We start from the raw sequence: 22,870 nt of genomic DNA, 5'->3' as shown, positions 1-22,870 counted from the left end.
GGCAAAAAAAAAAAAAAGTGTATGAGACCCCATCTCAACCAATAGCTGGGTGTGGTGGTGTGCATCTGTCATCCCAGCTACAGCAGGAGGCTTAAAATAAGAGGATCCCGGTCCAGGCTGACCTGAGCAAAATGTGAGACCCTGTCTCCAAAAGTAGCCAGAGTAAACAGGGCTGGAGTCATGGTACAAGCAGTAGAGCACCCTATGTTAAAAAAAAAAAAAAATCATGTCTGCCTTAGAGTTCTCGTGGTCAGGCTATTTGATGAATTCCTCGTACATTCCAGAACAGTAGCAAGAATATCAATAACTAACATTTATTGCATGTCTACTAGGTGCCACCACAATTCCAAAGCTTTACATCCTTCGTTCACTCTTAATCCTTACTTTAACCTAATAAGATAAATATTTTGTCTGCATTCTGCTGATGAAAGAAACACGCGGCCTCAAAAAGGTGAATAATTCACATGGGCTCTTTAGAAAGTTTTCCATCAGTGACAGAAGTTAATGGAGCATCTAACATCTGAAGGACTGCCAGTTGTCAGAGAAGCTGCAAAGGACATAAACCTAGAGTTGCTTTAAGGCTGACAAAACTAATAACACCTGCTGGACTTTCTCAAGCTCTCTTGCTTGGGTAGCACTGTCTCCTTGAAGGTCTTTGCCCCAACTTCTCTACATAGCCACACCCTACTCATATTTCCAAGCCCTTCTATGAAGAAAAGCTTCCAGGCAGCCCCATTCCAGTATATGACTCTCATCTCAAAGATATTCTTATGTATGCATTCCTGTTGACCCTTAAATTCTGCTGGAAGTTCTGCTTGACAGTGTCTTTAGCTTCTCCATCACTAATCAAGTGAGTGCTCTTAGAAAGAACAGAGGACATTTTAGTCATCCCTGGACCTCCAGGACCTGGAGGATGAAGGAACTGATGGATCCCCATGAGTCTTGGAAGGATTACTAAGTCCACTCCAAGGGCCCACCTCACAGCAAGCCCACTGTCAGCACTTGGTGATCACAGACACCACCATTTCTATGTGGAATTACACATAGAAATTAACCACGTGAGACCCAGCAGGGGAAATAAGTATCTTGCATGCCAGTGTCACAGCACGGGAGATGCTTGCAGACATTGTGAGCAGGGCGATCGCCAGGGAGGACAACCTAGACTGCCTAAGCTGTGACACTGGACTGCACCAGCCCCATCTCAGCCAACTCTAATGCTCACGCAGGACGCTGACTGACACCAGTGGAGACAAAAAGAAGAAGTCATGTTAACAGTTTGTGCAGCTTCGGGGGGAAAACCAAAGCTTCTATCCCTGACTTCCACTCCTTGTTCTATCCTCTGTCCCACCCAACTTTTCCCTCCCATCCCAAGGAAAAAATCCAAATGTGCCTCTTTTTCAGAGGCTATTTTATGAAAATCTGAACTTAACCAAAAGTATAAACCAGTGAGTCGGGATTTGCTTTACAGAAATCTCTACTTTAGAAAAAGTTCTTTCAATGGAAAATTACCAATTTGCTGCAATAAGAGTGCACTTTTTAGAAACTTGTTGTGTAAGATTGTCTTCCCCTGAACACACACTGGGTACTCAGCAAGTCAATTATGTGGGAGATTTGGGGGAAAAACTAGAAGGAAAGAGGGAGGATTGGAGATGACCTGGAGTTATGGTTCTTCTCCCCAAAACTTTCCCACCTGCAATGACTCTAGAGCTCCTCATAATGAAATATGATCCACCACAAGTAAAGAGTCTGCATGAGCAAATGAGTTTAACAAGTGTGCCTGCTCTGTCCTGCTTCTGAAGATCCCAATGGCCATTTGATTATTCCAGGATCCAGACATAAAGCAACTTGCTTAGCTTTTTTTTTTTTTTGCGGTTCTGGGATTTGAACTCAGGGCTTACACCTTGAACCCCTCCACCAGCCTGTTTTTATGAAAGTTTGGTTTTTTTGAGATAGGATCTTGCAAACTATTTGTCTGAACTGGCTTCGCACCGCAATCGTCCTGATCTCTACCTGCTGAGTAGCTAGGATTGCAGGCGTGAGCCACGGCTCCTGGCTTTGTTTAGCTATATTTAACCCCACTTTTATAAACTCATTTGACCACACGGAACCCCATATTGCGAATTTCTAAAACCATCCCATAGAACTACTTTACTACTTTCCAGAGGAGGCTGTCTTGAGAAAAACCCTGAAGTAAAGTAAAAGCCTGGTGCCTGCAGGCAGATAGCCTGGATTTAAAGCCCAGCGATGCCTCCCACTCCCTGGGTGACACAGGCACCTTAATTCGAGCTGTGCTCTGGGTTTTCGGTTTCTCATCTGCAAAATGTGAACGATTAGAAGACATGGTGGGTGTAAGAACTGACGATGTTAACATTCGAAGTTCTTGGGATGAACTCAGTGTAAAATGAGTGCTCAATAAATATCAGCAAAACCAGGCTCACTGAGATGTGAAATTCATGTACCATCCAGCAAAATGAGGAGATGGGTGTTAAACAGCCCAGAACCTTCTCGCAGTTCAGCCCCACACTTCCGGGAAACATTCAAGAGAATCCTGATAATAACAGGAAGGTAGAGTTAAAGCCAAGATGAGGTGGGCACAAGGAAAATATAATCAGCCCTTGGTCGTAACTGGGATAATTTTCAAACAGAGGATCAGGGAAAATGAAAGTGACCCACCACTCTGGGCCAGTGATGGATGAGAGCTCAGGGTGAAAGCCAGCCATGCCATGTTCCTGCTGCGTGACCTGACACTAGAAACCTAACCTCTCTGTACCTAGGAATAAGCTCAGCTCTGACTTTTTAGACCCATTAAGTGAATAGTGTCTGACTTTTGGCAAGAAAAGGTTAGCCCTTATTACTCTGAACTGGTGATGTCAAAACTTACGCTTTTCGCTTTCTTTTTTGCTGGGGTGGGGGGTTCCTTCCCCCACACATATGCACAGAGTCTTAGCACCAAAGGGTTCCTGAGAGGTTGTCTAGAGCCACATCTTTGTCTGACAAAGAAACCGGACCCAGAAAGAGAAAGGCATTTCCCTCAGGTCCCATGGCAAGCGGGAGGTAAGGGAAAGAGCCACCCAGCCAGTGAGAGAAGTGGATAACTTTCCCTTGGGTGCACAGGTTCCAGGAAGGGAGTAGGTTCCCAGAGACATGTGACAATGGCAGGAGGCAGCCCAGTGAGCACCCCAGTCAGCATTTCCTATCTCCAAGCCGCTGCCCCAGTGAACCCCGCCTTGACCTACAGCCATCTTCTGCCATGTGCGTGAGGCAGCACCTCGAAGACTTGAACTTGAGACTTCATTTCTTATGAAATAGTTCTCCCATGTGCTCCTCCAGCTTGGGTCTGCAGCCAGCCCCTCCTCTGCTGAGGGGACTTCTGTGAGCAGCCTAACCCAGCAGGCCTGCCCGGCTCTGAGCGCCTCCTGAGGCATAATGGCTGCTCCTGCTGGACAGCTGTCAATCACAGCCTGGTCCCAGAAGAAAATGTCCCAAACACTCTCCGCCAAATCCCAGCTCAGCCAATGGTCCCTGTCACCGCACCTACACTGAGTACCATGACATATAATGTACAACCAGTCTCCTCAGCTCTTACAACCATCCAAGGACATCAGATTTGTGGTCCAAATTTTGCTCATGAGACAACAGAGGACTGGAGGCCTCCATAACAGCCAGGGTGGTCCTTCTGTCCTTGTCATTTCTCTGCTCTTCCAAGGCCTCCGTGTCACTCAGAATAAGCCTTTGAGACCATATCAGATCTATTCTGCTCCCTCCCTGACCTCAGAACTTACCCTGCTCTCCTCACCCAGCACTCTTCCTGGAATAAGCTACATGCTCCCACCTCAGTGCCTTTGCACTTGCTGATACAGCCTCCCCTGCTCATCTTTGAGGCCCTCTTCCTCACTTGCTGCCAGTCTCTGGGCAAATGGCACCTCCATGTGCCCTCCATGACCACCATATAGAAAACAGCTCACTCGCTCCACCCTCCACGTTATCTCTGTATGCTGTTTCATTTCTCATGTAAACTTGCACCACCACCACCTGACCAGTCAGGATCATGTTCCCAACCAATGAGGATCGTGTGTCTCTGTTAATCCTATCTCTTTCCCCAGCATCCAAGCTCCATGCAGGCAAGTGCTATGGCCTCTCCACTGCTGGATCCTCCCTGCAGAGAGCAAAGCCAGCACACAGTAGGTGCTGTCTGCACATTTGCCTGGGCATCCCATCAAGGAAGGGGAGGCAGAGAGCAGCCAGCTGAGCAAGGCTGGAAGAGGAGCAAAGGGGAAGGCAGAGCCCATCTGAAGGAGGAACTGGCGGGCCAGCAGCCCTCAGGCCCCTGGCAGGGCCCAGCTGGATGCAAACTCAGACCTTCTCCCTTCTCCTCCCCGAACTAACTGAGCCCGCAGGCAGAGAAGAGAAGCCAAGCCTAGCATTTCCCCAGCTGAAGCTGGGGCCTTCAGCTCGCTCAAGTGCTACTTTATGAAAAGATGGAATAGAGAAGAGCTGGGAAATCACCCCAAGAACAAGAGACCCCAGCCTGCCAGAGCACCAGGGCACCCAGGAGATGCGGCAGAAAACAGAAATCCCCTGGCTGGTGGTTCATGAGGGAAAGGGCTGTCCACAAGTACAGGGTGAGCATCGTCACCCGAGCTGGCAGGGTAGACCACTGTGGGTCCTTGGCTGGGGGAGCAGGGAGGAGGTGATGCCACTGCAGACTTGGAAGAGGGCCCTGCTGAATCAGGTTCAGTCAGGCATGGCTGCTACCTAAGATGTCACCCTCACTCCTTCTGCCCTCTGGCCTCTAGCTGGGCCTTCCAGGCACCAAACTCCACCTGAAGACAAGTGACAAAGGAGCTGGGATGCAGCTGGCAGTGTCAGCTTCCAGGGCTAGAGAGGCCCCAGGACTGAGGCCCAGGAGAAGAGCCAGCAAAGAGGGATAGTGTTGGAAGTAGTGGAGTGGCTCAAATGGTAGAGTGCTTGCCTCGCAAGCATGAGGCCCGAAGTTCAAACCCCAGTATCATCAAAAAAAGGAAGGAGGGAAGGACAGAGGGGGGGACGGAGGGAAGGAAAGGAGGAAAGGAGGGAGGGAAAGAAGGGAGGGAAGGAGGGAGGGAAAGAAGGGAGGGAAGGAGGGAGGGAAAGAAGGGAGGGAAGGAGGGAGGGAGGGAGGGAAAGCATTTAGTGAACATTCAATGACTTGGGCAGAACCCCACACAGGCCAGAGCATCAGAAGCATTTACTGAGCAACTCTCAGATAAATGCTTGCCAGGCACACCAGGCACCCCTCCAGTCACCCCCCCCAGGGCCTCTGCACTGTTTGGCCCTCAGCACCCTGCACCAGCACAAAGGTGCATTAAGGCCTTCACACCACACTCACACTCCACTCACACACAGACCACCCATACCCAACTCTCACACACACACACATCCCACTCACACATGCACCACATACACTCAGCTATCACATGTGTACACACGTGCTCACAGCCACACCACATACATGCTCACACATTCACTGTACACACTCACATGTACTCGCCCTCTCACAGACCCACATACTCAACTCTGCCACATGTGTTTGCACACCTGTACACACTCATGCTCACACTCACACTCAGCAGTATACCCTCAAAGACATCACCCACTCATCTAAAAGAGGACCCTCTTTCCTGTGCTCCCAAGACACCCCATGAGTCATCTGTGTCTTGCCTGCCTCCCCCGGCTGTGAGAAAGCTGAGGGCAGGGACTGTCAGCACAGCCTCGGCAGGGACTGTCAGCACAGCCTCAGCAGGGGTGGCGTGTTGAGGAGCTCAGCTGAAAGGCACAAACTAAGCAGAGTGTACGGGCTTCACTTTCCTGGTATCACTCCCAACAAGGTAAAAATTGGTGTCCCTATTATTCAGAAAGGGAAACCGAGGCTGGAGAAGGGGACACAACTAGGGAGGGAGAGTCAGGTGAGCCTACCTCAAAGGCATGCTCTCCACCACCATCACCAGCCCAGCATACAGCCTGCCAGATTCGAGGAAGGTAACAACTAATCTCACCCAAAGCCAACTCTTCCTTCAGGGTCCACGTGGGTTGAAAATTGAGAGCTCAGATCCAAGCATCAGCTGACTACAGTCCAAAGCTACTGGGAGGAGAGCACACTCACTGTCGGCTGAGTTGAAATGATCCCCCACACGTTTTTGTGGAGTATCCACCTCTGAGCTAATCTGTAAGTGTGTGACACCCTCCTCATTTTGTACAGATCTGTCACCAAGGACCCTCAATCACTGTCCAGGCCCTGAACAAAGGGACACACTGGAAGTCTCCCCTTCTGTGCCTGGGCTTGGCAGCTAGTGGTGGGGGAACAGAAAGTGGGATTGGAAGAAACCAATGTAGTCCAAACTCAGAAAGTGAACCCAGAAAGCACACAGGCTCGATGGAGCAACTCTCGCTTGCCTGCTGTTTGACTTCTAGCAGGAAGTGTTTGTGAATGGTATTTTCCCCCTTGCTGGCCAGTTCCTCATTGACAAACTCTCTTCTGTGACACAGGGACATCTTAGCTCCCAAAGTGATGATGGGACTTTTTTTGTTTTTAAATGTCCACTTCCAGGTTTGCATTCACTTCTTCATCTAGAAGGGCAGAAAGGATTTCCAAATACCAAACATGGCCTCTGAACCCCAAAGACTCTGACTGTTGCTTCTCCAAACCATGCAACCCAGGATGAGAGGTCTCCATCCACCTCCTCTTCCTCTCCCCTGTCGCCCACTCGCACCCTGCGTGTGCTTTATCAGCCCTTCCACATCCCACCCTAGGTTATGAAATGACACGATGAAATCTGTCCGGTTGGAAGGACCTAGAACAAAACCTGGCCCAGACACACCTGTAATCCTAGTTGCTCAGGAGGCAGCGATCAGGAGGATTGCAGTTCAACGCCAGCACCAGGCAAATAGTCGGCAAGACTCTATCTCCAAAAAAACCATTCACAAAAAAGGGTTGGCGGAGTGGCTTAGGTAGTAAAAGTGCCTGCCCAGCAAGCATGAGGGCCTGAGTTCAAACCCCAGTGCTGCCAACAAAAAAGAAGAACAGATCCCAATGTAAACCATAGTGGGCTCCAGGTCTAAGTGGACCCATGATGGTACTGGAAACTTCCTCACACCCTGCCCTCTCTGGGCACCAAAAAAACAGACACCATGAGCTGTCATGGAGATCATAGACAGGTCCCTAGAATCCTACATCCTAAGTCTGCCCTCTCTTCCAGGGCCTCTGTCGAGCCCTTCTCTCCTTTTGTGACAATGGAATCTAAGCTCCTGCTCACTCAGCTGTCTCCACCTTGTCCTTGACTCTGACTCCTTGTTCACGGCCACTGAGTTCCCATCCTGCCATTTGCCTAAGTTATGGAATCTCCTACCTCTGTTCATGCCTGCCTCTGCCTGGGGGCAGCTGTCCCCTCCAATTTCATCTGGCAAGCTCCTTCTTATGCTAGAAGTCTCCGTCCACACACCCCAAGCTATCCTGTGCTCCCCGGGAACCCCACGCTCCACTACACTCCCATCTCTACACTCTCTGCTTGGGGTTGAAAGCGTGTTTGCTGGTCCACCTTCCAGAGTGACCTCTGTGTTCTGGGAAAACAGAAGGTCCAGGTTGGGTCAGCCCAGACTCTCACAGCCCAGCATGGTGCCTGGCACATGGTGGGTGCTGAGAAGAGCATTTTCCCAAATCGGGCTCAATGGCCTTCATCTGTCCTCACCATCTGGATGATGGGTATGTTGAGGTCCCAGCCAGAGAACCAGGACGTAGAGGTAAGTACCAAATGACCGAGTCTCTCAGCCATAGCCAGTGGCAGGCACTTGCAAGCTGTGTTTGGAACTATAAGGATATATGCCAGAAGCTGCACCTGTTATCTCACAATAATTTCACACCAATCCTACAGGATCTATATTATTTTACCCCACTATATGGATGAGCAAACTAAGAAACAGAGAAACTAGGCAAATTGCCAAATCACACATCTGGAATGCAAGCCCAACACTGTCTGGCCCAATGGCCCTCTCTCTTCCCCAAAAGGTTAACTTGCCTATCAGAGCAAGGGAAAAAAATGTCACTAAACAGGAACCAGGAAGCCTGTCACATGACCTGGGCCTGATCACAATCAATCTGACCCTCGATTTCCTCATTGTTTCCCTCTAAGCCCAAGTTTACTCATGGCTTAAGACACAGCTAGCATCACTTCCTCTACTGAGCTTCGTCCAGCCTCTCCATGTCTTGATCAGGGGAGAGCAAACCAATCCTTCCTTTGTGCCTTCCCCGGCCTCATATTCTAGCCCCCGTGTATCAGTCAGCTAGTGTTGTATAACAAACCACTCCAAAACTCAATACCTTTAAACCAGGGGTCAGCAAACCTTTTCTTAAAGGGCCAGATAGTAAATATTTTAGGCTCTACATGTCACATGGTCTCTACTACAAGCACAGAAACCTGCTTCTGAAACTTAGCTGTAGCCAATATGTAAATAATTGGGCATGACTGTATTCTAATAAAACAGGTAACTGAGCAGCCCACAGGCCATAGTTGGCCAATCTCTACTGTAAGCAATAAGCATTTATTAGTAGTCATGACTCTAGGAGTGGCTGAGCCCTCTGCTCACCTGGGACAGACTCACCTGATCTGGATTGAATTCACTCATGCATCTGTGCCCACCTGGCCAGGTACCTGGAAGATGTTTACTTGCAAATCTAGTAGTTCTCCTGCTATCAACTGAAGTGACAGAGATAATAGGGCCATGAGTCTGCCATCATCAAAAAGGTTACTTGGGTTTGTTCTAGAAACTCTAGGTATGGTGGAGAGAGCAGAGCAATGAAGGCCTTGGCTCCCAAATCCCCCCCCGCCCCACCACCACCACCACATTTGATTGACAACAGCACATCACAAACCATCCCAGATCCTAGAGTTAGGGAAGCAGCCTCCATCACTTGAGGGAAAGAGCCAGGAAGTCAAATTGCAAGGAGTGTGGACATAATGCAAGCCAAAGAATCGTGGCATCTTCAGTCCTCCATCACAGGCACGGTTTCTGAATGTACATATTTGCTACCTGTGTGCCTCTCTCTTTCTGGGCTTTGAGCCCTTTGAAGAAGGTTTCTGTGTCTTACCCATGTGTAGCTCCAGGGCCTATCATAGCACCTGGAACCTTCTAGTTTACCTCCTACAGAGCTCACAGTCCATGTGTCTCCATCACCACCACTTGTACCTTGCTCCAAGCCATTGTCATTGTAGTCTTGACTTGTCTTCTTGCAGCCACCTTAGCCTCCTTCCAGGCCAGTCTCACCTCAACACCAGACAGATCTTTCAAAAATCTAAATCTATCGTATAAACTCCTCCCCTTCTAAATTAAAACCCTCTAGTAGCATCCTGTTTCCACTGCCCTTGAACCCTACACATCCAAAGTGGCACTAAGGCCCTTCAGCCCATGACCTGCTTCTCCTTCAGCCCCATCTCACACGTCTCCCCCTCTGCATTCCCACCTAACAGAAAATCTTGTCCCCCACATGGCCCTTGCACATGCTGTCCCCACTGCCTGGAAAGCTCTATCTCTCTTCACTAGCTCAGTCCTGCCTGCCTGTCACCAGAGAGGAAGTCTCTCGGGTGCCCAAGTCCAGGCCAGTTGTCTTTACTCTTCATTCTCCCCAAACCTGACCCATTTCCTTCAGATAACTTATCTGTCTGTCACCTGTACTCATCATGATTAGACCGTGATTGCCATTGGTCTTCTCTGCCAGGCTGCAAACTTGGGAACTCCTGGCCTCATCTGTGGTTCCCCAAGACATTCCCAGCAGCCAGCATGGCAGAGCTCTCAGCGCAAGCTCCGCAAACACCAAGGATCTGTACAGAAAGGCACAGAGGCGCTGATCTCCGCCATGGTTACAGGATCAGATTGGGACCCTGACGACAGCAAGCCCATGGGAGGGCTGAGGAGTGATCCATATTTACTGGACACTGGAAACAAGCTGACCTCAGAAGTGGCCAAGTGCCAGACAGCTCCACTCACTGGAGGGGAGCTGGAGGCTGCAGTAACACAGGGAAATAAGCCATGGAGAATCTGGGGGTGCGGATGTCCTGGTGACTGTGCCCAAGGCCGTTCCTGATTCCTGGAGGCCAACAATGACAGGAAAGTCCAAGAACTCTGGCACAGGGAAACCCCATGACACGGCCAGGAGCAACCCAGGTTTGGCATCAGAAGTCCTAGGTCCAAGCCCAAATATTTCCTGGATTTAAGACAAATAAAATTTATGTATTTAAATAAATTTTAAGCTCTCTGTGCCTTGTGTCATCTTTTGTTAAACAGGAATCAAACTTTTAAAAGTCACTCACAAGATAAATATAAAACAACCACAAGGAAAACACAGATTGAAAGGACGTGCCAATAAGAGCTGTGGTCACAATGTGCCTGCAGGGGGCCTAACATGTCACCTGCTTTTGCTCGCTTAATCCCCAGCATGACCGGACAAGGCAGGTCAGACAACTCGTCCCATTCTACAGACAAGGAAGCCAAGGCACAGAAATGTTCAAGTCCGGGCCTGAAGCCACGCTGCTAGCAGAGATGCCTCTAGGCTTTAGTTCATGCTCCTTTGCTCCAGAGCCCTGCCTGGTGTCGCTCAAGGACGCTCAGCACCCTCTTCCAAGAGCAGGACTGCCTCCCTTCTTCCGACTGAACTTCCTGGCCAGCTGACCACGCACAGGCCTGGGTCCTGCACCTGCCTCTGTCATTTCCTCTCCATTTGACCTTGAGCAAGCAAAGTTGCCTTTGTAAAAGTCAGGGTTGTCCTTTCTGTGAAATGGGTTTACCATCCTGCCATCTTTCCAGGTCATCATAAGGAACAACTGAGACAACACTGTGACAGCCAATGTAAGTGGCCAAGCAGCAAAAGGCCTGCAGAGGGGGCATGGCCAGGCTTGAAAAGTGTAGACATCCAGGACCCAAGCCCTGGCAAGGGATGGCTCTCCCAGAGTGGGCTGCCCTGCCCCTGGCCACGTTGTTTATGCAATCACAGACTCATGCTGAAACCCAAGAGAGCCATCTGCCCTCAGAGCAGGCCAGACGCCATGTTCCTGTTTCCTTCAGAGGGAAAGGGAGAGAGAGAGTTTGGCAAGGGATGGTGACCCCACAATTTTATACCATTTCTCTTCTTCCTCCCTTCCCTTGCTCTGTGTGTGTGTGTGTGTGTTTCTTTGATTGCATGTAACTTCAACCAGTGGCATCTCTTAGGGCTCCAAGCAGCCTCCTGCCACAGGTCCCATGCTGAGCTCTGCTTCCTGCATCGCTGCTGCAGCCACTCTGACTCCAAAACCTCCTTTGAGGTCAGGTCACATGGCATCTGAGTGCTCTTTGGCCTTAGAGTGGCAGTGTAGGCTGGCCAGGATCTGGGTTTTTATTTTAAACTCATCCACTGTTATTAAATGCCAGAGTCACACCCTCTCTCTCTCCACCTAGTGTTTCTCCCAATGTCCTCAGTGGTTCACTCCATGGGTCTAAGCCCCCCACTCCTGCCTCCCTGTCCTGGAGATACAAATCAGACCTAAGCAGGGCCTCAAGGGCTAACCAGGCCCAGGAAGAACACTGACATGTACCACATGAGATTTCTGCCCCTGGATTCCCCCAGGTGAACCAGAACACGACATGTTAACACAGTAACTTTGGGAAGGGGTCACATTAAACCTTTCAGTCACTTACACTGTAGTATGAACTGACCCTTTAGCAGACAGCAAAGACAGTGCTGTTAGATGACAAAGAAGGAGAAGACAAGAATTAGCTGGACAAAATACCACAGAAGTGTAGGAGCAGAGGCTGGGCAAGCACAAAACCAGCCTTGTGCTGAAACCAGGCCAGGAGGAAAATAACTTCTAGGTCACCAGCTTACTCTTTATGAGGGTTATTCTCTAGTTACTTTATTTAACTTTATTTTATGTAAAGGGGCTATTCTAGGCTATTTCTAAACATAGACGAATTTAATAGTCACAGCCACCTCATCAGATAAGTTTTTATTAGGAGGAAACTGAAGCATAGTAAATGAAGTAATTTACCAAAGTCACACAGCCTCTGGGTAGTGGAGCCGAAATTCAAGTTCAGACAGCCTGGTTGAACATCCCACACTGTGAGTCTCTATCCTGTAATAACTGTAACAAAGGAACACAAGGCTGTTTGCATGATTTTATCCTTTTGAGACCAGGAGATGAACAAACTCCTATCAGGAAAAAGTCATTTTTAACATTCAGCTTCAAAAACACTCCACTTAGCCAGGTATGGTAGCTCTTGCCTGTAATCCTAACTAGGTGATGATCAGGAGGATTGCCATTGGAGGCCAGCCCAGGCAGACAGTTCTCTAGACCCCATCTCAACCAATAGCTGGACGTGGTGGTGCACACCTGTTGTTCCAGCTATGTAAGAAGCATTAATAGGAGAATCATGGTCCAGCCGGGACATAAAAGCGACACCTTGTTCAAAAAGTACCTAAAAAGCAAAAAGGGCTAGCAGCATAACCAAAGCACCAGCATAGCAAATGTGAGGCCTTGAGTTCAAACCCTAGTACGGCCAAAAAAAAAGAAAATTCAATTAGGAAGCATCATGAAGACTGTCAGAACCTGTCATCAGAGGCTGGCTTTGGACTTGATAAAAATGACATTCATCCACTCACCTTTCTGCCTCATTCCATCAGCACTACGAGCATCCTTTCTGCCTGGGCCAGACACCAAGCCCACAGTGGTTAACAAGGTAGCCATGGACCTTTTGGCCAGAGCTCACAGACTGGACAGTGGTCAGAGCCTTGGCAGGTATATTCAAGTGACAGGTGGCAGGTGCAGGCCAGCTCACTATGGTAGGAATAGACTGTATACTTAATACAGTCCCAGGGTGGGGATGGGGACAGGTTCAGAGAAGGGACACCTAAGTTGAAAGGAAGTGGGTAACACATGCAAAATCTCAGAGGTGCTGGAGGGCCAATGTCACAGCAAACAGAAAGGTGAGTGAGACTGGTGGGTGGGGCAGAAGGTGGACAGTGAGCAGAGCCCAATGCCCCAGGGCCATTGGGACCCTGATGCACAGCTGGGGTTTACATGGGGAGGGGAGAGGTACTGACAGGTCTTTAAGCTAAGGCAGGCCTGGGGGCAGTGGGGTTCCTGGTGGGCAAGGGGTCAAAGGGCACATCTCTCCTCTAGATGGACCTCCACATTTGTAGGTCATTTCACACCTGCCAAATACCAGACACTGGGGACACCAGGATGAAGAAAATCCAGTTTGGTTTTGGTTTGGTTTGATTTGGTTTTGGTTTTTTGAGACAGGGTCTCACTATGTAGTTCAGGCTGGCCTCAGACTCCCACTCCTCCTGCCAGCCTCCTGAGAGCTGAGATTATAGATGTGAGCCGCCATGCCCAGCTAAGAAAATCCAGGTCTGGCCCTCAAAGATAGCCTAGACTCTCTGAGAGGGAGGAGGCTTTCAGGTTGGGCTCTGTTTTGGTGACTTCTTAAAGTCTGACCCTCAGTTATTGGCACAAATAAGGTATCACCAAATGAAAGTCAAGGGGCCAGTATTCTGGGAAGGGGTGAGCCCAGACAGCCATGACAGCAAATCTCCCCCTTTAGAGCTAAAGAGAGTTGTTTTTTTTTTTTTAATTTTATTATTCATATGTGCATACAAGGCTCGGGTCATTTCTCCCCCCTGCCCCCAACCCCTCCCTTACCACCCACTCCGCCCCCTCCCTCTCCTCCCCACCCCCTCAATACCCAGCAGAAACTATTTTGCCCTTATTTCTAATTTTGTTGTAGAGAGAGTATAAGCAATAATAGGAAGGAACAAGGGTTTTTGCTGGTTGAGATAAGGATAGCTATACAGGGCATTGACTCGCATTAATTTCCTGTGCGTGTGTGTTACCTTCTAGGTTAATTCTTTTTGATCTAACCTTTTCTCTAGGTCCTGGTCCCCTTTTCCTATTGGCCTCAGTTGCTTTTAAGGTATCTGCTTTAAGTTTCTCTGTGTTAAGGGAAATAAATGCTAGCTAGTTTTTTAGGTGTCTTACCTATCCTCACCCCTCCCTTGTGTGCTCTCGCTTTTATCATGTGTAGAGCTAAAGAGAGTTGTCCTCCTCTCCAGATTCTTGGAGTTGCATGACAGCAACAAGAACAGCAATGATCATAATTGTAGGGAAGACTGACATCGCAGATCCCTGACACAATCCCAGCCAGCTCTGTCCAGCAGAATTCCCCACAGCGACAGAAATCATCTAGATCTGACCGTGCAATATGGAAACCACCGAATGCATGAAATATAGCCAGTGCAGTGGAAGGATATGAATTTTTAATTTGAGTTCACTGGTTAATTTAAATAGCCACATGTGACTAGTGACCACCATATTAGACAGCAGAAAACAGGATATTATGTTAAGAACTTGATGGGTAGATAATATGTAAATCTAATAACAGACAATGAGACAAACACGATCATAATCTCTACAGATGTAGAAACTGAGAGCCAAAGAGATTAAATCATTTTTTCAAATCACTCAGTAAGTGTGAAGCCAAGACTCAAATCCCAGCAGTCTGATTCCAGGAAGAAAGGGACCTTCATCCCATATTTATCCATTTATCCATCCATCCATCCATCCATCTAGCCACTCATTCAATCCATCTAGCCATTCATTCACCCATCCATCCAATCATTCATACATACATCCATTCATCCATCCATCCTTCCATCTGTCCATTTGTCTATTCATCCACCCATCCATTCATTTGTTCATTCATATACTCATTCATTCATTTATCCATTCATTTGTTCATTTATTCTCCATTCATTCATTCATTGATCAATTCTTTCATCCATCCATCCATTCTTTCATCTGTTCATCCACTTATTCATTCATTCCAGACCATTTTTGGTGCTCTTCTGGAATTAAGCACCATGCTAGATGACAAAAATAGAGAGACAAATGGGATAGGGGTCCCTGGACTCAGAAAGCTGAATACCTGGAGAGAGAAAAAGCAGCTAGAGGTAGCCTTGATACCAAGGGACAGCTCCTATGACAGAGAACCCTCCTCAGGGGCATGGCCCTGCATAGGGATACTGGGGGTCTTGAAGACAGGCAGGACCTCTTTAGTTCACAAATCCTTGCTCCCTCCCTGAGCCCTGGCCAGGTTCCCCAACTCTCTTCTTGGGGTGTCCCGATCTATGAAGAAGGCCTGAGAGGAGAACACTTCACCCCTTTCCCATGAGAATCTCAGCAACCTGCGTGCTCCCTGGTAAAGCACCTGGTCCTGGCTTCCAGAACCTTCCTCTGTTAATATCTCCTGAGCCTGCCCTAGTGCTTCCAGGCAGCCCACAACAAAGCCCTGGGGCTTGAAGCCTGCTCGACTTCAATTCTGGTCCCAGCTCTGTCCCCGCACTGACCCAGCAGCCCTGGGAAGGTCCTCTTCATCTTTCTATGACTCGGTTTCCTAATCTGAAAAACTGAGATAATTTCCTTCCCAGGGTTGTTATGAAGATTAAGTGTGAGATAATTTGTAGATATTTAATGGATCATTAGTCATTATTATCAATTAAAGCTAAAGGCAACCTGGAGTCTCCTCAGAGCTCAATCACTTGTTGGTATAAAATTGGACGGTCCCCAGCCCCACTCCAGGTTACAGTCTCCCCATCTGTAAAATGACAATGTAAGGCTAGACATGATATCATGCAAGCAGACACCTACTGAAGGGGTCCCCAAGTGACAGGGAGCTAAACCTCCCACAGGGCACCCACCATTTAACTCCTGCTAACAGGCACTGCACAGGATGCTGGTTACTGTCCCCAGATACTGGGTGTCCACAGAGGCTGTCCACATGAACTTTTTGTAAATGATCATGAATTATAAATGGATGTAACTGTCTACATCTTTTCACTTTACCAAAACCCACTCAGTTAAACAAAGGAAGTCTTCAACCCAAGCCATGACCAACCTAGCAACTGCCATTGTAACATCAACAGGACAGATGACCTTTCAGAACCTTTCAGTCCTGACGGGCAACAATTCTGCTCCTGGGAGCCTCTGAGCCTGGGCCCCTCCACCCCTGCCACCTCCTTTGCCTGTTACTGAGAAAACACATCTTTCAGGTCCCCTTTTCAGTTCCTTCCCTGATGCATGCGTCACCAACCTATGGAGCCTCAGAATATACCCTGTTCAGAGAACCCTGTACCAAATGCTTTCTGGCAAGTTCTCCTTGGGTTTCCAGGAGCCTCTGCACCTCTCAGTTCTCAGTTCCAGTGGGTGACGAGTGGCTCCACACTGACCTCACCTCCCACTACACCCAGTGGAAGGTATTGATGAAGTCATCATTTCAGTCACTTGGGGAACAGCAGGTGTGGAAACCGAGCTGAGCCAACAGCCGGGGTTTGTCAAGAACAACCTGCATGCCAAATCATGGGGTAGGATTTGCCTACCTCACCTTTGTGGCAACCCTATAAGACAGGTGCTACGATCGTCTTCATTTTACAGATGAGAACCTTGATAGCCCAAGAAGCTAAGTGACCTAGTCAGCATCACCCAGCTAGCCAATGGCACTGCTGGGCAAGGGGGCAAAGCCCCAGAATCCCCATCTATCTCTGAGACACCCCAACCCAGTCTCTGTGCAAGGGCCTATCTTGCCTGGCCCCAACTCTGCCCTCCAGCATTACATCTCATTCCCTCCAGGAAATCTCATGTGTCTCAGGGCCTTTGCACTTGCAGATCCCTTCACTGGGATGCCCTTCCTTCCATTGCCTGGTTGCTAGTCCAGGATGACTTCTGAGGCATCTTGTCTGTGATGTCATCCTGGACAGTGAGCTGTCCAGTCCTGCATCTGTGTTATGTATATGTTTTATCACTGTGTGACTCACATGGGTTGAGCACAACCTCACTGTGTCTGTCTCCCCATGGGATTAGGAGCACCCTTCCCTTTGGGTGAGGGCAGGGCTGGGGCTACCTGACAATTCAGTGGGACCAAGGCACAATGCTCCAGATGACCCACACCGAGCCCCTCCCGTCCTGATGCCTTTTACATTTGCCAGCCTGATCCTACGACTGGGGACACTGCAGTTGGATGAGCCATGGTGCCACCTTAACTACCACACCCTGTGTGGCTTAAGCAGCAGAGACTATGTGGCCAGAGTCCTGGAGGCTGGAAGTCCAAGATCAAGGTGTTAGCAGTCTTGGTGTCTTCTATGGCCTCTCTCTTGGACTGGCAGATAGCTGTGTCTTCATAGGGTCTTCATATATGAGGGGCTCAGTCCTGATCCCCTTTTCTGATAGGGGAACCAGGCACATTGGATTAGGGACGACTCCATCAACTTCAGCAAACCTCCATTACATCCTTAATCAAAGGCTCAATCCCCAAACACGCTCTCATTCTGGGGTCCTGAGGGTTAACACTTCAGCATAAATTTTGAACATATGAATTCAGCCTGTAACACCCCTCAATTTCCTACCTTCCTTCTGCTCCCCAAGGTCACCCATACCACAGAATAGAATCATTAAATAACAAGGTGAGAGTGCCTCAAAAATTAAGTCAAAGTGGCAGCCATTGGCAGACGCTGGCTTTGCTATTGTAAGTGTACACCTCACCCACCAATGACCTCCAGGAGGGAGGCAGGTGGGAGTTGGGATGCTGGTTTCCTGCCAGGAAGCCTTGTCCTCACTGCTCCAGAAGGCCATGCTGGTACTCAGACCTTGCCCAAGATCAGGCCTCTGGAGCTGCTCCGTGGCCCCCAAGCCAGATGTTCCCAGATGTTCCTAGCCACCTGCAGAGCTTCTGGAAGCTGCTCCCCTGACCCTCAGAGCCCCCAGGAGAAGCTGATTGAAGTACCAAGCGCCCTTATTCCACAGCATCAATGAAGAAGCAACTTGCCACCAGCCCTCCTGAACCATTGAGAGCTACCTGCTCTGCCCCTGGGGCTTGGGAGTGGTCCCCATGCCTTATCCCACAGCCTCTTCCAGCCCACACAGCCTAGAGGAGAGCTGCCTCTGGACTGTTCACATTGTGAGATCTTCCACAACTCCCTGCCCTTGCAAAGTCAAGTTCATCACCTCAGTGTGGCAGTCAAAGCCTCTGCATATCCCAGCCTCAGCTCCCATCAGATGCACAGCCAGAGCGCTTGCTTGGGTTCAAATCCTGTCTCTGGAACTTTCTAGCTGTACAGCCTTGGACAACTTATTTAACTTCCCTATGCCTCAGTTTTATAGTCCATAAAATAAAGACAATACTTTGTTTATAAGATGTAAGAAATCAGTTGATACATGTACAGTGTCTAGAATAGTGTCTAGAATATATTAAGCTGCGTGTAGGTACTTGATAAATAAATCACATCTGAGCCCTTACTCTACAACACACCCAACGCAAGACAAGTTTACCTAAGAACCTGCAGTGAACAAAGCACAGTCCCTGGCAGAGAAGAGTTTGCGAATACAGAGAGATTTGAAACTGGCCTTGACGGGCAGGGAGAAGCTCCCCTGGGGGGTGGGACAGCGGAGGGAAGAGCTTAGCCATCCTGCACAGGGAAGAACAGAAGTGGAATGATGGTGGTTTGAGAGTGCATGGCAGGTTTAAGATAGGACAGGTGAGCAGGGCCAGAGCTCAGAGTGGGAAGGAAGGCCCTAGAAGCTGAGACTGAATAATGAGGGACACCGAATCTGGAGGGAAAATGGATGCTGGACTGAGTGTCCTGGGAGTGGGGGGAGGGAGCCACTGCTCAATCCAGGAATGCACTTTGCCCCCAGGCAGTGCCCTCTCTGCCCTGTTCACCCTGGTGCCCCCACCCTGCCTCCTCCTTTAGCAAACCCTGAGCTCCAAGTCTGTCTTGATTTGGTGCTAGGCCCTGGCTACAAAAGTGAATATGGCAATTGCCCTAAAACAAAGGAAAGAGAGAGACCCTGGACAGGAGGCAGCTCCTGCTGGACAGGGTATCAGGAAGGCTTCCAGAAGAGGCCATGGAGCAGGATGACGACAGGCACAGGAGCCCCAGCCAGGGGAAGGGGAAGGAGAGATGTTCCGCTCTGTGAGAAGGCACCCGACCATGAACCTCAGAAACCTGCTGATGGCCCAGCCAGCTGGGGCAGAGGGCATACTGTGGCCAAGGGGGAGGGGCGGGTACCAGGGGAGGAGGTGACAAGCCAGCGGCCAAGCCAAGATCTTGCATCATCAACCAGGAGTTCATGGTTGCGGAGAAGGACTTCTGGAAAGGGAGAGGCCGGAAGAGAGTGACATTTTGGAAAGAGTCCTGTTGGTTCCCCCAAAAGCAGAGACAAAAACATACGTGGAGGGAGTTTGACAGGTGACCCTTGAAAGAAGCAGTGACAGTGACAAGAACAAGGCAGATGAGAGAGTAAAGGGGGTGTTGTCGAGTGAGTTACTTCTGTGGGCAACCAGACTCTGCTCTGTTGAGACCCAATAAGAAACCATTAGTGAGTCTTATATTGTCACCTGCTGTCATCCCCCATGGCTTCAGGGTTGCACCAAGGAGATGATAACTTTCCCCCAACCCATTTCTCCTCCAGACAGTGCCTGGGCAGGGCTGATAGGTCTTTTGTGTCTCTATACAAGCCCTCCATTCTTGAAATAGGACGTTTACAGCATGCAAGAAACTGTACTCGTGGCTCTGCTAAAATAGTTGGCCCAAGAGGGTAGAATGAAACAGACAAAACAATCCCCCGGGCCCAAGACAATTCTGTTAGAATTGTATTCTGCTGCCAGGAACAGGGAAGCCAAAGCAACAGTGACTCATACAAGTTGGACATTTATTTCACTTTTGCATTGATGAAGGCCATAAATAGTAGTCTATGGCTGATTACTCTTTCAGCTGTAAACAGCCATTATCCACATGGCTGCTGCTAGAGCTCCAGCCATCGTATCAAGCTCCAGGCAGCAGAATAGAGCCAGGAGGAAGAAGAAAGTACCCTTTCCATTTTAAAGCATCTTCCCAGCACTTCTACATCACACTTGGGCTTACGTCTTCCTTTAGAACTCAGTCGTACGGCCATTCCTAGTTGCAAGAGAGACTTCCAAATATCCTTTGAGTCACTGGTCATGTAAGTAACAAGCTGGGATTCCATGACTAAGGAGGAGAGAGAGTGGACCTGAAGAGGTAAGAAGGAGCCCTTGTCACAAGGCTGTGAGGTGGCACTGAGGAAGCAATCACAGTGCTCCAGGGGAGAGAAAGCACCAGGAGTGGGAGGGAGAAGGGTGTGCATCTGTCAGGTGCCTGTGTATAGGTTTGACCGTACCTGGTGGTACATGGCAGGGAGGAGTCCCAGTCCTTGACACGGATGAGGATCCGTGGTCGAGGTGCCATTCACAATGTCAGGAAACATCAGAGATGGACAGCTTGAAGGAAGGCCATGAGACCCACTGAGTTTGTGACACCTGAAGGACAGGCAGAGATGTCTAGTAAATAGACAGTTAAGTGCTCAGGTGGTCAGAAGAGAAGTCCTGGCCAGAGATTGCAACCTAGGAGGCATCTGCCCTCCAGATGAGGGTGCCGAATAGGCAGCAGGGGTCTCAGACCCACTATCCTACCAGAACACCAGCAGGGGAGAGGAGAATCGAACCAGGGTGTTCATCCCAGGGTTGGCTGTGTCCCTCTGCCGAAGGTGTAGGCCCTGACAGGAAGCCACTCAGGGCTTTGCTCTCTGGGCTTGGCTCTCTGATAGCCACTTGGTCTTCAGGCTGAAGGTTCATAATAGCTCCCTGTTATGTTAGTCCTAGAAAGAGGCACTCTCCTGCTGAGTTTCCTTAATCCTTCCACTATCTATAAACGGTGCCTCCATAAAGGCTCCTTAGTTACAAGAACAGATGGATAGATGGATGGATGGACGGATGGATGGACAGATGGATAGATGGATGGATGGACGATGGATGGACGGATGGATGGATGGATGGATGGATGGATGGGTGAGTGAGTGGATGGTAGATAGAGAGGAAGCATGGATAGATGAAGTCATAAGGAAAGTTGAGAAGGAACAGCCAAGGAGGCAGGAAAAGATGGAGGAATCAGGGAAAACTGAACATAGGGTCCGATGTGACGCCCACATTAGTTAAGAGGAGAACTGTAATGCACCCATTGAATCTGCCCCAAGAAGGTCACTGATGACCTCAGTGAGAATCATTCCATGTTGAGAGGGGAGCAACTGCAGATGGGGGAAGGTGAGGAGGTGGTACATCTGCTTTTCTTCACATCCACCCAGAAGCCTGGCTCACATGTCACCCTCTCCACACCCTTTCTCTGGGCCTCTCCTCTCCCTCAATGCTCCGTAAGTATCCAGTGAACTGGGTGCCCAGAAGTGATGAGTGAGCCCCCGGGACAGGGGTCCATAACCAGATATACACAATATTCTAGAAAGCACATTGGCTTGGAGTCTAAGCCAGCCCCTCTAATTCCTGAGAAGGAAGTGTGTCTTGTCTAACTTGGCTGGGAGCAGGCTTAAGAGTCCTTCCCAGCCCTCTTGCTCCATGTGAAAGATGGGTAGCTCTTCAGCTGTGGCCTCCTAGCTGGTCAGCCTCCATAAGGGACTTCAGTGTACCTTGCCAGTGTCCTTGTCTGCTACCTTAGCTGTTTCCCTATTATGGATATCCCACTCTCCCACCTTCCCTGGGCCTGGCGAAAGCCAAAGGCAACCTCTGTTATAAACTGACACCTGAGCTGCTCCTGGTGGTCCAGTGAGGAGCCCAGCCACTCCTGCCCAGCACCTTGGGTGTCACTCCAGGGCAAGTCAGCTCAGCCTTGATCACCCAGGCCAAAGCTCCAGCCAGGGCTGCATCACCAACAGGAAGGAGAACTATTTATAGGCAGCTCCAAAGCTGACATTTATGGAGAACTTCCGAGGCTCGGGTGCTGGGCTCGCAAGGTACTTACATCAGCTCAGCCCCGCTTGGGAGGCTGTGGTCTTCTGGTCCCAGTGTCTGAACTAGGAACCTAGGAAAGATCAGTGTCTGGTCTGGAACAATTTGACCTCTTCAGATCCAAATATCTCTTCTTAGTAGAATCATTAGGGAATGAGCGGGGAAGGAGAAGGGAATTAACACCTTTGCTGGGCAACTGTGCCCCTTACCCCTTAGGACAACTCTACAAGGGACCTCCATTTTATGGATGACCACTCTTAAGCTCCAGACAGCCAGGTCTGCCCGGAGGGTCAGTGATGGAGCCTGGGGCTCTGATCTGAACCCAGGCCTACTATGACAGAGCCCTTTTACCATCTTCTGCTTAATCCTTGCTAATCCCAACTCTAAGAGTCAGACAATGCTGTCTGCATCACACGAATGAGAACACTAAGGTTCAGGTAGGTTGTGATGCCTACACCAGGCAGGAAAGATGGGGTCAAGGACAGGACAGCTTTTCCCTGCCCCTCAGATTGTGCCCCTTTCCATGGCTTTTACATACACGTGCACCCCATTTCTGCACATACCCTAGTGATCTTTCCGATGATGGCCTTGGTACTTAGCTGTCACCACATGGAATTAAAAGTGGACCAGAGCACGGCGGGTGGGGCACGTGTAATATACCCAGTCTCACACACTAAGTTCTGTGCTCCACATGGAAAGAGGGGCGTGACACTGCTGCCACCCACTCTGTGTCTTCCCTGCTCCACTCAGCCCTGGCCTGGTTCCCAAGCCAACCAGGGAATGGCTTGGTTTCTTGGAAAAGTGAGTCACTCGTGGTACATGGAAAAGAAACCGGCTGTCTTGTTTCCTGGACCTATGTAGAGGTCACCCTTGCACAATTCCGCCTCTGAATCTCCTGGGTGACACGAGGTCTGGAAATCTGTGCCTTTTGAGACTTCAAGACCCTTCCGCCCTCCCTGACTCATTATATAATGATTACCTGTTGAGGATCATCACCCCAGGTCCT

At 49.4% G+C, this 22,870-nt stretch overlaps 1 long non-coding RNA gene across 1 annotated transcript; it reads right to left on the bottom strand.

Moving 5' to 3' along the window:
• Positions 1 to 19,751: 19,751 nt before the first annotated feature.
• Positions 19,752 to 22,054, bottom strand: LOC141421376 (uncharacterized). Its single transcript, XR_012445966.1, has 3 exons — positions 21,878 to 22,054; positions 20,250 to 20,388; positions 19,752 to 20,102 (listed from the first exon to the last, which is right to left on the bottom strand). It is a non-coding gene; the product is annotated as an uncharacterized lncRNA (long non-coding RNA).
• Positions 22,055 to 22,870: the final 816 nt, after the last annotated feature.

The sequence above is a fragment of the Castor canadensis genome, chromosome 3, assembly GCF_047511655.1.
Source record: "Castor canadensis chromosome 3, mCasCan1.hap1v2, whole genome shotgun sequence".
NCBI classification, from domain to species: Eukaryota; Metazoa; Chordata; class Mammalia; order Rodentia; family Castoridae; genus Castor; species Castor canadensis.
The sequence above is the reverse complement of the archived record's forward strand: the minus strand, read 5'-3'. Positions and strand labels throughout refer to the sequence as shown.